General features: G+C 45.4%; 1 protein-coding gene across 3 annotated transcripts in view; it reads left to right on the forward strand.

Moving 5' to 3' along the window:
* Positions 1 to 15,399, forward strand: part of LOC121003706 (transmembrane protein 150A-like) — a 133,640-nt gene that overhangs the window by 73,062 nt on the left and 45,179 nt on the right. The window lies entirely within an intron of this gene.

A 15,399-nucleotide genomic window follows, 5' to 3' on the forward strand; every position in this document is an offset into this window, starting at 1 on the left:
CATTGGCTGGTCCTGTCAATCAACATGAGGAGGGGGCGTCATTATGAATGGAGGATGCGGCTGCTAGCAGCAGTTAGCCGCCCTATCTGCTGCTAGAGAGGTAATTTACATATTATAAAAGTCAGTTTTTTTTTTTTATATAACTACTGAACCAAACTGAGTAATAGCCCTATATATTAAGAAATCGCAGCATAAGGATTTTAAGGAGACAAAAAAAAAATAATGAGTTTAGTGGAGTGACAGAAGCCCTTTAAGCGGTCTGTCTAAGGCTACTTTCACCCTAGCGTTTTTGCGGATCCGTCATGGCTCTGCAAGAACGCTTCCGTTACAATAATACAACCGCCTGCATCTGTCATGAACGGATCCGGTTGCATTAGGTCTTCTATAGCCATGACTGATCCGTCATGAACACCATTGAAAGTCAATGGGGGACGGATCCGTTTTCTATTGTGTCCCCATTGACTTACATCCGTACCCATTGACTTACATTGTGTGTCAGGACGGATCCATTTGGCTCAGCTAAACGCTGCAAGCGGAATGGTGACTGAACGGAGACAAACTGATGCATTCTGAGTGGATCCTTTTCCATTCAGAATGCATTAGGGCAAAAATGATCCCTTTTGGACCGCTTGTGAGAGCCCTGAACCGATCTCGCAAACGAAAAGCCAAAATGCTAGTGTGAAAGTAGCCTATCAGTGATGTAAAATTTTTTTAAATGTACCTTAGGGGTTGTATTACCATAAAATGTGATTTCAGTATAACTCAACATAAAAAACTACTTCCTTTTTTTTATTTACTTGGTCACAAAAATGTTCTGGTTGTGAGATATTCTCTTTAATTCATTATAATGGCGCCCCCTGGTGTTTACTCTATATAGTAATGTGCACATCCATCTAGTAAGTTGGTCATACATGCTCAGTTCCATCCTTCAACTGCTACCAGTTAGGTCTGTGTTTCTCCTTGGACACTGCCTGTGATCATCCGTGTTTTGTCCATTGTTGGGTGGTTTTCAGTCCATGTGTAATCCATGTTTCACGGACACGGTTAGGATGAAAATTGGTTTCCAGAGCATCTTCTGAGCCTCCATGTTGTGTCCATGGTTTTCACGGATTCATATACTATAATGTGTAATGACAGACAAAACAGTGCGTGGTACCGTGGTATTACCACACACCCACATTCTGTGGAAAACCACTGACCTGTGACTATGCACATTAAAGTCAATGGATGCATGTGCTGTCCATGGAGACCACAGACAGCACACATCTGTGATTCACTGACATGTGAAAGAGCCTTTACAGCTAGAGAGCTGCAGCACAGGACATGCCCCCTGAGCTGAGGCAGAAAGGACACACCCCATGGACTTTGGTTTCATATGAGGCTCACAATTTGTCATGTACTGTATTGCCTAATTTAAATTTTTTACATTTATCATGGATAACCCCTTTAATTATGCCAATAAGGGAGACTTCTCGTTAATATGCTGTAGAGCAGTGTAGGTGGACGAAAAGTCCCAAGGTTGGATTCGAAGTCTGTGCTGTGTTAAAGGGATATGTCCATCAGAAACAGATATTTTTCTAAACTCAGTGGGACAGATTTACTCATCTTGTCTAAAATGTGGACCGTGTGAACTGCAGACAGTTTAGCCAAAATGATCACAGTGGCACATACTGGATGATAAGTTTAGTGGACCCCTAGATACCTTTGTCTAACTTTATACCATTGAAGCTTATGTACAACAGAATCTTGTGCCAATTTATGGTGCACCAAGCCACATCCCTTTCCCACTAAGCCATGCAGGCGAGGCACAGTGGATTATTAAAATGAGTACAACATATGAGCAAAGTAATCTCATTTTATCTGCAAGGTAATCCTCTCTAGAATGGTAGTGGAGCATTGGAAAGACTGACAGAATGACAGTTCTATTGTTCTCTGGATAGTCCTTGATAAGCATGCAAACAGGAGAGGTGCATTGATTAGTATAATGTGATACGCCCTGACCAGCCACCCCGCTGGCATAGTGGAGGTGTGGTGCTTTTGAGTCACCACTCCTCACTCCTCCCTGGTCTAACAAAGAGTGATACTCTCTGCCAGAGAGGATGTAAAGGGGCTTTCTGGGTGTTTAATATTGATAGCCTATCCTGAGGATAGGTCAATCAGTATCAGACCGGCAAGGTCTGACACCCAACGTCGCCGCTGTTCAGCTGTTTGAGGAGGCCGCAGCTTACCAAGCACAGCACCATCCATTGGATAGCAGCTGTGTTTGGTCACTTGAATGGGACTGAGCTACTCCCAGGCCAAGTGACTGATGAACATGACGCCATTTGCCTAGGAAGAGGCCGCAGTGCTCACCAGAGTGCTGTGGCCTCTTCAAACAAGTGATCGTCTGGGGCATCATGCGTTGGACCCCAACAGATCGAATATCGAAGACCTGTTCTGAGGATAGGCCATCAATTTTGTAGTTTTGGATGACCCTTTTAAAGACTCTGGACAGCAACTAGTGTACATAGAGTTGCTTCACAAAAGAAATAAAAAAAATATATATATATATATATAAAGTATATATGTGTGTATGTATGTTCCGCGATCACTCAAAAACGCAACCATCGATTTCAACGAAACTTGGTATACACATCCCTTGCTACCTGGAAAGAAATCTTGTGGGGGGGGTTACAGCTCTCTAGGACGTACCGTTCCTGAGATTCCCAAAAAATGACCTGCATTATCCAATACAAGCCTGCAAGTCTTCCTCTTCATATCCCAACTGCCATACACAAGGTCACATGCCCCTTATCAGCCAATAGAAGCTTGCAGGCCCTTAGTCTCCACATACACACAGTTTTACTCCAGGTTTCCATAACAACTCAGCCATTTTTCTTCACTGCTGTCGGTCAGCTTTAGGCTAGGGCTACACGACCACATGTGTCGCGCAACAATAAGTCGCACGACACATAGGGCACAACTACACTGCTACATGTGTCACGTGACATTGATGTCACACCAATGTCACGCGACAATTTTTTTAATGATAGTCTATGGTGTTGCACTGCGACATGTGACATGCTGCGACTGCGTCTTGGATGGATTTTTTGCAACTGTCGTGCCGCAGTCGCAGCATGTCACGTGCCGCAGTCGCAGCATGTCACATGTCGCAGTGCGACACCATAGCCTATCATTATAAAAATTGTTGAGACAAAATGTTGCGTGACACATGTCGTCGTGTAGCCCTAGTATTAAAGGGGCCAGGCACTGTGAAGGTCGCTGTTAGGCCTAGTTCACACGAACGTGTGTGATCCGTGGCCGTATTGTGGCCCGCAAATTGTGTTCCGCAAATCCAGAATTGCGGAACGGCCGCACAAAACGGGACCCCTCGGAAGCACTACTGAGTGCTTCCGTGGGGTTGCGTCCCGTACTTCCGTTCCGCAAAAAGATAGGACATGTTCTATCTTTTTGCGGATCGCGGACCCATTAAAGTGAATGGGTCCGCGATCCTATGCGGCTGACCTACGGCCGGCGATCGTGCATTGCGGTCCGCAATTTGCGGGCTGCAGCACGGGCACGGGTCACACACGTTCGTGTGAACTCTGCCTTAAGGGGGCAGGGGCCACTATTAAAGGGGCAACTGCTGTGGAGGTCACTGTTAAGGCAGCAAGGTACTGTGTAGGTCACTGTCAAGGGAGTGGGGTGCTATGAAACTCACTGTTAAAGGGGCGGGCTGCTGTGAAGGTCAAAGTTAAGGGGATGGACTGCTGTGGAGGTCCCATTTTCAAGTGGCAGGGCACTGTGGGGGGGGGGTCAGTGTTAAAGGGATTCTGTCACCAATTTTTAGGCTATAGAGATACGGACATGCACGGCTAGATCGCCGCTAGCATGTACGCAATATACCTGTCCTATAGGGCTGTGTGCTTTTATTTTCTTTAAAAAAGGATTTTAGAGATATGTAAATTAGTCTTGTAGGTGCCCAAGGGTCTGTACGAACCTTCCTGGTGCCCAGCCACGCCCGCCTGTGAAGGAGCCCAGCACTGCCTATGTCCTCCGAATCTCCTCCTTTCGTCACCAATAGATTGCCGTAATCTAGCGATGTGCGAGCTCGCGCATGCGCAGTTCCTTCCCTGAGGCTGATGCCAGCACAGGGAAGGAACACTATACCGAGCTTGCGCATCGCGAGATTACGGCTATCTAACTGTGACGAAAGGAGGAGATTCGGAGGACATAGGCGGTGCTGGGCTCCTTCACAGGTGGGCGTGGCTGGGCACCAGGAAGGTTCGTGCAGACCCTTGGGCACCTTACAAGACTAATTTGCATATCTCTAAAATCCTTTTTTAAAGAAAATAAAAGCACACAGCCCTATAGGACCGGTATATTGCGGACATACTAGCGGCGATCTAGCCGTGCATGTCCGCATCTCTATAGCCTAAAACTTGGTGACAGAATCCCTTTAAGGGGTGGGGGACTGTGGAGTTCACTGTTAAAGGGGCGGGGTGCTGTAGAGGTCACTGTTATGGGATACTATCTTTTAAAGGAAACCTGTCACCGTGATTTTGTGTATAGAGCTGAGGACATGGGTTACTAGATGGCCGCTAGCACATCCGCAATACCCAGTCCCTATAGCTCTGTGTGCTCTTATTGTGTAAAAAAAATAATAGATTTGATACATATGCAAATGAACCTGAGATGAATCCTGTCCCTGACTTATCTCACGTACAGGACTCATCTCAGGTTGATTTGCATATGTATCAAATCTATTATTTTTTTTACACAATAAAAGCACACAGAGCTATGGGGACTGGGTATTGCAGATGTGCTAGCGACCATCTAGCAACCCATGTCCTCAGCTCTATACACAAAATCCCTGTGACAGGTTCCCTTTAACGACACATACAAACATTAAATGAAATAGATGAAATATACCCGTGAGAAGCTGGGTCCTTCTGCTAGTCCAGAAATAAAATCCACCCTTTTTTAAACAAAAAAATAAAATAATGAAATAGTCACATATAGGTTAATATGTGTTGAAATGATTTGACAAACGTGTGCTTTTAAAGTGTTGTCGTACATTACAATTCTGTAATGTAGTGTTCTTATTGGAATGACTCCCTTCAGCAGCAGGTGCGACCCAATAATAAACATGGAGAGCTGCTGCACTTGCTGTCTACACTCTTCATTCATAGACTGCAGGTTGCCATAAATAGGAGTCCAGAATTAATGACTTGTAGCCTTTTCACACGATAGGGGTGTGTGTGGGGGTGGAGGGAGAGTAGTTTGATCCACTTCTCCCAAAAGATATGCATCATAAAATCCGCAGTGTTGACAGGGGTGATTCTAGATGTGCTATGGAACCTGTATTTTGAAGGGGTTTTCCAGGAGTTGAATGGGACTGAGCTGCATTTACGCCATGTGACTGATGAACATAACGTCATTGGCCTAGGAATAGGCCACGGTGCTCAACTTAGCGCTGCAGTCTCCTCAAACAGCGGATCGACAGTGGTGTCGGGAGTGGAGCCCCTGCCGATCTGATATTGATGACCTATCTAGACAACTGATTACTAGTGCACCCTCACACCCGTCTTTGGGCTTGCTTCCAGGATCACCGTCCAGGTAGCGGGACCCTCTGACTGCACACTAAGGGTCCATTCACACATCCGTGTGTGTTTTGCGGATCCGCAAAACACGGACAGCACATTTTGCGGACCGCACATTGCCAGCACTAAGAGAATATGCCTATTCTTGTCCGCTATTGCGGACAAGAATAGGACATGTTTTATTTTTTTCAGGATCGGAATTGCGGACCCGGAAGTGCGGGTTCGCAATTCTGGATCGGGGCCACACAATAGAAATGAATGGGTCCGCGATTCCGTTCCACAAAATGTGGAATGGAATTGCGGATGTGTGAATGGAGCCTTAGTAAGAGCAGCACTTTTCAGATTTCCGGGTACCATTTCCAGTTAGGGATTCCTCATGACTCTTTCATAGACAGCTTGCCTAACTAGAATCCGCTTGTGATGTCGCAGCAGCTTATTAAACTCAAACCCACCTGTGATGTCAGTCACCTTCTCCCTGGCTGTGACGCGCTCTGCTGTGATTGGACAGCGCCACAGCCAAATAGACGCCCACTGAGAAAAGCTGATGTCTCCTCCTCCCTGTTCCGATTCTATTAATTAGCATACAGGGCGCCTAAACAGAACGAGGGGCACAGCGGGGGAACAGAGGAGCATATCATGAAAACAATTAGCGATATGACCGCTAGGGAACATGGGCTACAGTGTGAGGTATCGCTAAAGTAAAAACTGGTGAAAGGTCCTCTTTAATTCCACTTGTGATGTGCTATTGAACCAGTATCCTAATCTATTGGTAAAGGATATAATTGCAACTTATATTTTAAAGGGGTTTTTCCAGCGGTTGAATTTTGATAACCTTCACTTCAATGGGAATGAGCTCCACCCATGCCATGTGACCAATGAACGTGACCTAGTCCTAGGAAGAGACTACGGTGGTCACTGGAGCGCCATGGTCTCTTCAAACAGCTGATCAGCGGTGGTGCTGAGAGTCTAACCCCCACCGATCAAATAATGATCACCTATCCTGAGGATATATAATCAATATCATAATGCCAGAAAACCCCTTTAAATATGAAACATTTTTGTAAATTTTACAGTAATGTAGTCAGATGATTTGAAATTAATGCATTTATTCCGAACATCTTCTATTTGCTGACTTAATCTGTCTAATTCAAAATCTTTGTTGGTTTTGTACATTCTTCTGAGTGTCTAAACCTGCGTAGGTAGTATAATCAGTGCTGGCTTGGGGAAACACAACCGACCAGATGTACAGGTTGGTTTATGCAGAAAATGAAAACTTGCTGAATGTGTAACATTGTATAAAGCTTCTGTTTTATTCATATATACGCCTCCAAAGTGAGTGCAAGCTTTTAGGCTTATGCATCCATGTGTCTCACAACCTAGGCAGAAAGATTCAGATAGAACCGGCAAAGCATTGCTTACTGCTTACATAAATGTTCACAGAACTGCTTGTATCAGAAAAGTACTAGAATGGGTTAATTTCATTTTTTTTTAGGGGGATTGGTGGTCAAGCTCAGTGGCATGCCTAGGGTGTATGGTACCCGGGGCAGGTCCTTTCTCTGGCCCCCCTCCCCAATACTTAAAAAATAATAATTGTACCCCTTTACAGTAGTATTGCCCTCATTGTACAACTTCCACAGTAGTTTTGTACATATGTGTGCCCTCTCACAGTAGTTATGCCCACATTGTGCCCCCCCCCCACAGTAGTTATGCCTTCTCTGTGCCACCCTCACAGTAGTTATGCGTTCTATGTGCCTCTTTCACAGTTGTAATGCTCTCTTTGTGCCTTCTTCACAGTAATAATCCCCATTGTGCCCCCTTCACAGTAATAATCCCCATTGTGCCCCCTTCACAGTAATAATCCCCATTGTGCCCCCTTCACAGTAATAATCCCCATTGTGCCCCCTTCACAGTAATAATCCCCATTGTGCCCCCTTCACAGTAATAATCCCCATTGTGCCCCCTTCACAGTAATAATCCCCATTGTGCCCCCTTCACAGTAATAATCCCCATTGTGCCCCCTTCACAGTAATAATCCCCATTGTGCCCCCTTCACAGTAATAATCCCCATTGTGCCCCCTTCACAGTAATAATGCCCATTGTGCCCCTTCACAGTAATAATGCCCATTGTGCCCCCTTCATAGTAATAATGCCCTTTGCCCCCTTTATAGTAATAATGCCTTTTGTGCCCCCTTCACAGTAATAATGCCCTCTGTGCCACCTTCATTGTAGTAATGCCCTCTGGCTCTGTGCACCCTCCATAGTAGAAATGCCCATTGTGCCCCCTTCACTTTAGTAATGCCCTCTGTGCCCCCTCCATAGTAATGCCCTCTATGCCCCCTCCATAGTAATGCCCTCTGTGTCCCCTCCATAGTAGTAGTGCCCTCTGTGCCCCTCCATAGTAGTAGTGCCCTCTGTGTCCCCTCTATAGTAGTAGTGCCCTCTGTGCCCCCTCTATAGTAGTAGTGCCCTCTGTGCCCCCTCTATAGTAGTAGTGCCCTCTGTGCCCCCTCTATAGTAGTAGTGCCCTCTGTGCCCCCTCTATAGTAGTAGTGCCCCCTCTATAGTAGTAGTGCCCTCTGTGCCCCCTCTATAGTAGTAGTGCCCTCTGTGCCCCCTCTATAGTAGTAGTGCCCTCTGTGCCCCTTCTATAGTAGTAGTGCCCTCTGTGCCCCCTCTATAGTAGTAGTGCCCTCTGTGCCCCCTCTATAGTAGTAGTGCCCTCTGTGCCCCCTCTATAGTAGTAGTGCCCTCTGTGCCCCCTCTATAGTAGTAGTGCCCTCTGTGCCCCCTCTATAGTAGTAGTGCCCCCTCCATAGTAGTAGTGCCCTCTGTGCCCCCTCTGTATTAAAAACCAAACAAAAAAAACACCGTAACTACTCACCTTGTCCCGCTCCTGAAGCTCACATACCTCTCTTCCCTGCAGGCACAGATCGCTCTGCAGCACTGTGTGGGCGGAGCTTATGAAAGTGTGAAAGTAGACTAAATAAAGGGCCCTTTACACGGGCCGAGAATTGAAAAGATCACTAACTAGCATTCATTGTAGCGATGATCTGGCAGTGTAAATGTACCGCCGATTACATGATGGACTAGCGAAATGTTTATCTGGCAATTGGATAGTTTGTACAGCACAAAATTCCTCTTTTCCTGGTGGCAGATCTTTCTGTGTAAACACAATCTTCTACTGGGAAACAACGAGTCTGTATGGGGAAGAGCTCTGGAGGATCTGGAGGAGATCACTGCATGTTAATGCTCTCGTCTCCTCCGCTAGCGATCAGCAGATTGTCGGGAAGGAACGCTTCCTTCCCAACAATCTGCTTGTACATAGTCCCATGTAAAGAGACCTTAAGTAATGTTTCTCTTCATGACCAACAAGTTTCTTCTCCTTCCAAGCTATGTGCCATTATATCTGGATCCGAAAAGAGAACATAAAAATACTCTTCACATTCCCTATGAGGAAAGGTTTCTGCAATTTCTACTTTTGACAGCTTTGAAGCTATCCCTTTCTCCTGTATCACCCATAGTTACATAGTGCACTACAGGGACTAAACGACAAGAACAGTGGATACCTGGATACACCATAGCAAACTACCCAGCGTTGGTCTTTGGGACATCTGGCCATTGACATACTCCTTGAATGTGCTTTGTTGTCTACATTTTCTCTGCAGAATGTAGTAGTAAATCTCTGCAGTATGAAAACCAAGTATGTGCAAATAGGAGAATTAACTTCTCATAATGTGACTTTTTACCCACAATTACTTCTTAATGCGTTACCATGACTCTCTTTTATGACTGCATCATACCACTCTAGTAAAATAAGTAAGCTCTTAGTTCATTTTATATAGCCATAGGTCTCCTAAAGGTCATCAGTAGTAATACACAGTAGAGGTGGCTTACAGCATTAATGTACAGTTTATGATGTAATTATGCATGTTATGGCACTTCTATATGAGCTTAAAGTAAAATATTAATCAGCAATATAAATATTCACTGGAGAGTACAGTCCATGTTAGAACATAAGGGAGTTCAAGTGACTTTACAAAAATACAGATACTCAGCAATCTGCTACATGCCTAAGTGAGTAGAGCCTATTCTAAAAATCTTGCACTTGTCAGTATTGTATCCTGCCTTTTCAAACTGGTGGCCTGTCTTGAGGCTAGATTCACATCTGAATATTGGTGGTCTGTTCCAGCAGAGGAGCAGACCACTGGAATTACTGTAACCGGCATAGCTGGACAGTGCCAGGGCCCACCGAATTCCCATTCACTATAGTGAGATCTGCCGGGTTTCCGTCATGAGTGCTGCCCTTCTACTGGACAAAATACCGCTGCATGCCAGATACGGTAATTCCAGTTGTCTGCTCCTCTACCAGAATACAGTAACACAGTTGTGCCTTAGGCTTTTTGAAAGGCTGCGGTGCTTGGGTGATTGCGTCAGGCTCTATATCGCTCAGTGGTCCAGACACTGCTTAAATGCTATGTTTTTGATACTGGTACAGAGATAGGCCATCAGTTTTAATGGGATGACCCTTTTTAGATAATTAATAAAGGGAACCTGTGCTGTTGAGCGTAGTGGGTGTTCTGCAGGCAGCATAGTATGGAGGTGACGAGCTGAGCTGGTAGCTGGACGAAGATTCCGTATAACTTTCATTCATTTAACTATGTTCTTTCTATGCTTAGAAGTCCACTAGGTGGTCCTTCAAGTACTATCTCTAGATGTATAATCATACAGGAAATGCTGTCAGTCGATAAATTACTTCTTAGCTTAGAGCAGGAATTTTAATTAATAAAACACACACATTATACAGAATGTTTTCCCGTAAAAAGAGAGCTCAATCTGCCCAGCTCCTCCAGCTCTGTCCCATGATGCTAACTAGATAGAATGTTACGCTGTCCATTTAGGTTGTCACCTGACTTTCCAATACACAGATTTGCCATTCACAGGATTGATGGAGTAGGATGATATCCATTTAGGTGAACTGCTAAAGTATATTGGAAAGGTAGAAAAGTTTCCTGATGGATAGTAATTTCAGGTCTGATTGGCCACTCAGGTCCAATTTAGTCCGAATCGGAAGTTCCCTAATTGCTCTAAAAAGTCCTATATGACTGTCACGCTTCGGTGTGGGAAGGAAACACCACACCAAGCATAGGAGAAAAGGGGGAGATAGGGAATCAGGCCTGAGAACTAGGGAAGGAAGATGGACACCTCCTAGTTAAAACCCTAACCAAAATTCTGACTGACTACCAGTATGAACAGATCCCAAAGGTAGGTTAGTTCATACGCAGGAATACCTAGAGTCCTATCTAGCCCTATAGGACCCTGGTACTTATAACAGGGACGAGACTACCTGTTCCTCCAAAAGGAACTATGAACAGGAGTCTACTTCAGGCCTAATACAAACAATAGGGATATTGATCCACAAGGAAAACCTGTCAGATCAAACCACGTGTTGCCAGTCTCACAGATCTCCTGCCACTCGCTGTTGCCGGGACATCCGTATGTCTTGGTACGTCCGTGACAATCACCCTCTGAGGTCTCCTAGGACTGTATCCAACCCCTTTCAAGCTCTTTAACGCCAAGATAGCATTAGTAATGTCAGTGACAGGAACAAATTTGGCTATGGGTAAACGGATGGTAGGCGGTGGTAACAAACAGCCTGTTGTCGAGTTTTTTTAACTTGATATCTTCTCTTTTTGTCTGTAAAATGGTGGCCACCAGTTAAATTCATTTTAAATTAGAATCTTTTGGGAAGCTCATAATGAATTTGATTAGTGTAGCATTGATTCACTCATGTCTACCCATGAACCTCAAGTTCTTCTTTTACTTCTTCCTGCTTCTTGAAGTCCATATTTGATCTGTTTCCTTTTGAACCCTTGGCTGATGTATTTATATTTCTTGGATTTTTGCTGTGAGTGAAACATTGCTGTGTTTGCTGTTCCCACCACAGTCCGGACAGTACATGCTTTTTTTAGCTACTGTTTGAGCGATGGACCCTTTTTTTATGGGAATACCCACTGAAATGCCACATTTTAAACCAATAGTGATGAAAGGAAAGGTTCATCAGTAAGATTATTTATTTTCCTGCTTCGGAAAATTTCAGGCTGGTTGGGGTTTACGACGGCTGGTAGAGAAAATGGCATGCAGTGTAACACTCCGGTACAACGTGTATTGTGCTGATGATTCTGGATATTTGTACTTGGAGGAGAACACCAGCAGCAAAGAGCCAATGTTCAGCAGAAGAATATGGGCTCATGGATTTCCAGCTGCTAGATGGTACATATGTCCACCTTTGACCTTACCTGGCTAAAACTAGTTGTATATCTGTCTAAAACTGACTTGTAACCGTACATGTTTGAACATCATTTGTGGTGTTAAAATAGCTGAAGTCCATTTTCCTGTAGCAGGGGCTCCTGAGTAAGACACATGTTGGATTGGCAGTCTCTGCTGGTCTCAAGGGGCTACACTGTGCCACAGGTTGCCTCCCTCCAAACATGGGGGTGCACCTGTCACGGCTGTGTCACGGTCTTGTTGTTTGGGCATGTCACCTGGGACTGCCAGGCATCCTGTCCACTTAGGGGTTCAGGCAGTTGCTGGTGAGTTGGTTCCTGTGTTTGTTGTTTTGTACTGAGTCCGGTTCGGTGTTCCGGTACCAGTACATATGCATGGGTTCCAGTTCGTTGTGGTGTGGACTGCTCGTGGGCCTTTCAGCAGCCGCGGCAGGTAAGTGACCAAGTATTCCGGTGTTCTCGGGTCAGTGGTTATTCTTGCCACTGGACTCTTACCTACTGATTCAGTTTGCTTCTCACTGTCATCTCTCTGTGAGTGTGGTGTCTTACTGTCTTACTGTTGTGGTGTAATGTTCTAGGGGTCAAGTGGACCCGCTCTAGGACATGACCGTAAGTTTTGTTGTTTTCCTGTTGTCGCTGGTAACTTGGTCTTAGGGAGACGCTTGTTCATCTTGGAAGGAACAGGTCGTTCCTAGTCCTGACATTACTTCCAGGGATCATTAGGGTTAGTAGGGCCCGAGGTTCCTGTGTATGAGCCCTCTTACCATCTGGGTTCGCTCATACGGTTAGGAGTCAGGGCTAGGATTAGGGTGGCGTTAGGAGGTCCCCAGTGTCCAAGCCTAGTTTCTGTTCCCGTTTACGTATCTGTGTTCGGTGGGGAGTTTCCCCCCACTCCCCACCATGACAGTATGTCCCACAAGGTGGCCCTCAAGGACTGGGCAGATGGAATACCCAGGACAGGAGCATAGCTTCAGCACCAACAGAAGCTGGAGTACAACCAACCCCAGACTACCAGCCACAGGCTAAATAGCACCAAGTGACCACACCCAGCCAGGTAGTTAACCCCACACAGACCAGACAGAGAAGGAACCAGGAGAAAGGAGCAAGGAACACACATGCTGCATAAACAGCACGTTACCCAAGGCAACCAGCATGCACGGTTGGCGTGTCACAGCGAACAACAAGACCGTGACAGCACCAGTTACCTTGCAGTCAGCTGCGGTGCACCCCTGTGGATCTTTATGGCAGCTGTAGCTGGGGGGAAGACAGAGAATTTGGCATTTCGGGAGCCCCATCAAAGTTATATCTGAAGGCCCCTGTTGCACCGCCATGCCCTGTAGCACAGCTAAGCTCAGCCGTATAACACTGTTAAGCTACACCTCCTCACATCATTAATATAGTAACCATTTACACATTACAGTATATTGCCCCTGCTGTGCCTCTCGCGTAGTATAATATTCCCTACTGTGCCACTCATACCATACAATGCCCCACACATGTACCTCTCACGCAGTATAATGCTCGCTGCTGTGCCGCTCATACAGTATTATGCCCTATTCATGTGCCAATGACTTACATTGTATGTATATTGCTCCTGCTGTGCCCCTCATACAGTATAATTCCCCTTATGTCTCAAACACAGTATAATGCCTCCTACATGTGCCCTCATACAGTATAATGCCCTCCACTCCCTTTTGTACCCCTCATACAATGTAAATTATACTGTATATGGGGCACATGTGTAGGGGCCATTATAGTCCATGCCCCTCATATGGTATAATGCCCCCTGTTGCGTTCTCTGGCAGGGCCGCAGAATGTACCTGACTGGTGCAACCTCACACGGCCTTGGGTTTGTTTCTGACTGTAAACACAGTAAGAACAGCACTTCTCACACTTTCTGGGAACATTTCCAGTTAGGAATTCTTCATGACTCTTTCCTAGACAGCTTGCCGGACTGAAACCCACTTGTGATGTCACAGCTGCTTGCCTGACTGGAACCCACTTGTGATGTCACAGCTGCTTGCCTGACTGGAACCCACTTGTGATGTCACAGCTGCTTGCCTGACTGGAACCCACTTGTGATGTCACAGCTGCTTGCCTGACTGGAACCCACTTGTGATGTCACAGCTGCTTGCCTGACTGGAACCCACTTGTGATGTCACAGCTGCTTGCCTGACTGGAACCCACTTGTGATGTCACAGCTGCTTGCCTGACTGAAACCCACTTGTGATGTCACAGCTGCTTGCCTGACTGAAACCCACTTGTGATGTCACTGCAGCTTGCCTGATTGAAACGAACACTATTTTCACAGTACCGTTTTTTGAAGATCCGTCATGGATCTGCAAAAAACCACTTCTATTCCAATAATACAACCGCATGCATCCGTCATGAACTGATCCGGTTGTATTATGTCTTCTATAGCCATGACGGATCTGTCATGAACATCATTGAAAGTCAATGGGGGACAGATCCGTTTTCTATTGTGTCATAGAAAACGGATCCGTCCCCATTGACTTACATTGTATGTCAGGACGGATCCATCTTGCTCCGTGCCACATCGCAGACAGAAAAACACTGCTTGCAACGTTATTCTGTCCGCGATGGGAGCGCAACCAAACGGAACAAAATGCATTTTGGAGCATTCCGTTTCGTTCAGTTCAGTTTTGTCCCCTTTGACAATGAATGGGGACAAAACTGAAGCGTTTTCCCTGCTATTGAGATCCTATGACTGATCTCAATAGCGGAATTGAAAACGCTAGTGTGAAAGTAGCCTCACTTGTGATGTCACAGCTGCTTGTCTGACTGAAACCCACAGCTTACCAAATAGAGAATAGCTTGTATGTAACTTCGCCATGCTCTAAATCTTATGTGTCGCTTTTGTTTTGTGCACATTATTTAGTTTTTACAGACGTATTATGGTCTGCTGCAGGGGCTATATAAATAGGGCTTTAAAAACGGATCATTTCGTGCAATGTTTCTTTTTTGTTTTTTTGCTTTCCCATGATGGGAACATACCGTATATAGTTTTTGGCACTTAATATATAGTTCGTGGATAAAGCAACTCTCAGAGAGAGCACTAGTATATTTTATATCTGCAGCAGCCCCCAAGAATTCTGTGTTTACCACCGATACTCCCACTCTTGGCAGCTGTAGTGAATTATGAAGGGTTGAGTACTGTAAATGAAGCCCATCTTTTCCGAACAAGCTGTGCATTTAGACTGCTAACCTTTTTAGATTTCTGTGAGAAATACAAATACAAGGAAGGCATGTGTGGGAGGACATTTCTGGAAAGCGGTGAGCTGGTTTTGGAGTAGTTCAGCATGTTGTACCCAATAGAAGCCAGCATAGACTTGTTTGTGTACCTGTTTCCAGAGAAGTGTGTATTCAATTGGTACAGTGCAGAGGTTAAGATTTGTGTTCTCGTTTAGACTTGCTGTAATCTTACATTCTTACATATGGTGTTTCCAGATGCCAGCACTAAGAACATCCAAAAGAATCCTCTTGAATGTCGCAGAGAACAGAAACCTGCAGTT

Source organism: Bufo bufo, chromosome 6, assembly GCF_905171765.1.
Source record: "Bufo bufo chromosome 6, aBufBuf1.1, whole genome shotgun sequence".
Taxonomy (NCBI): domain Eukaryota; kingdom Metazoa; phylum Chordata; class Amphibia; order Anura; family Bufonidae; genus Bufo; species Bufo bufo.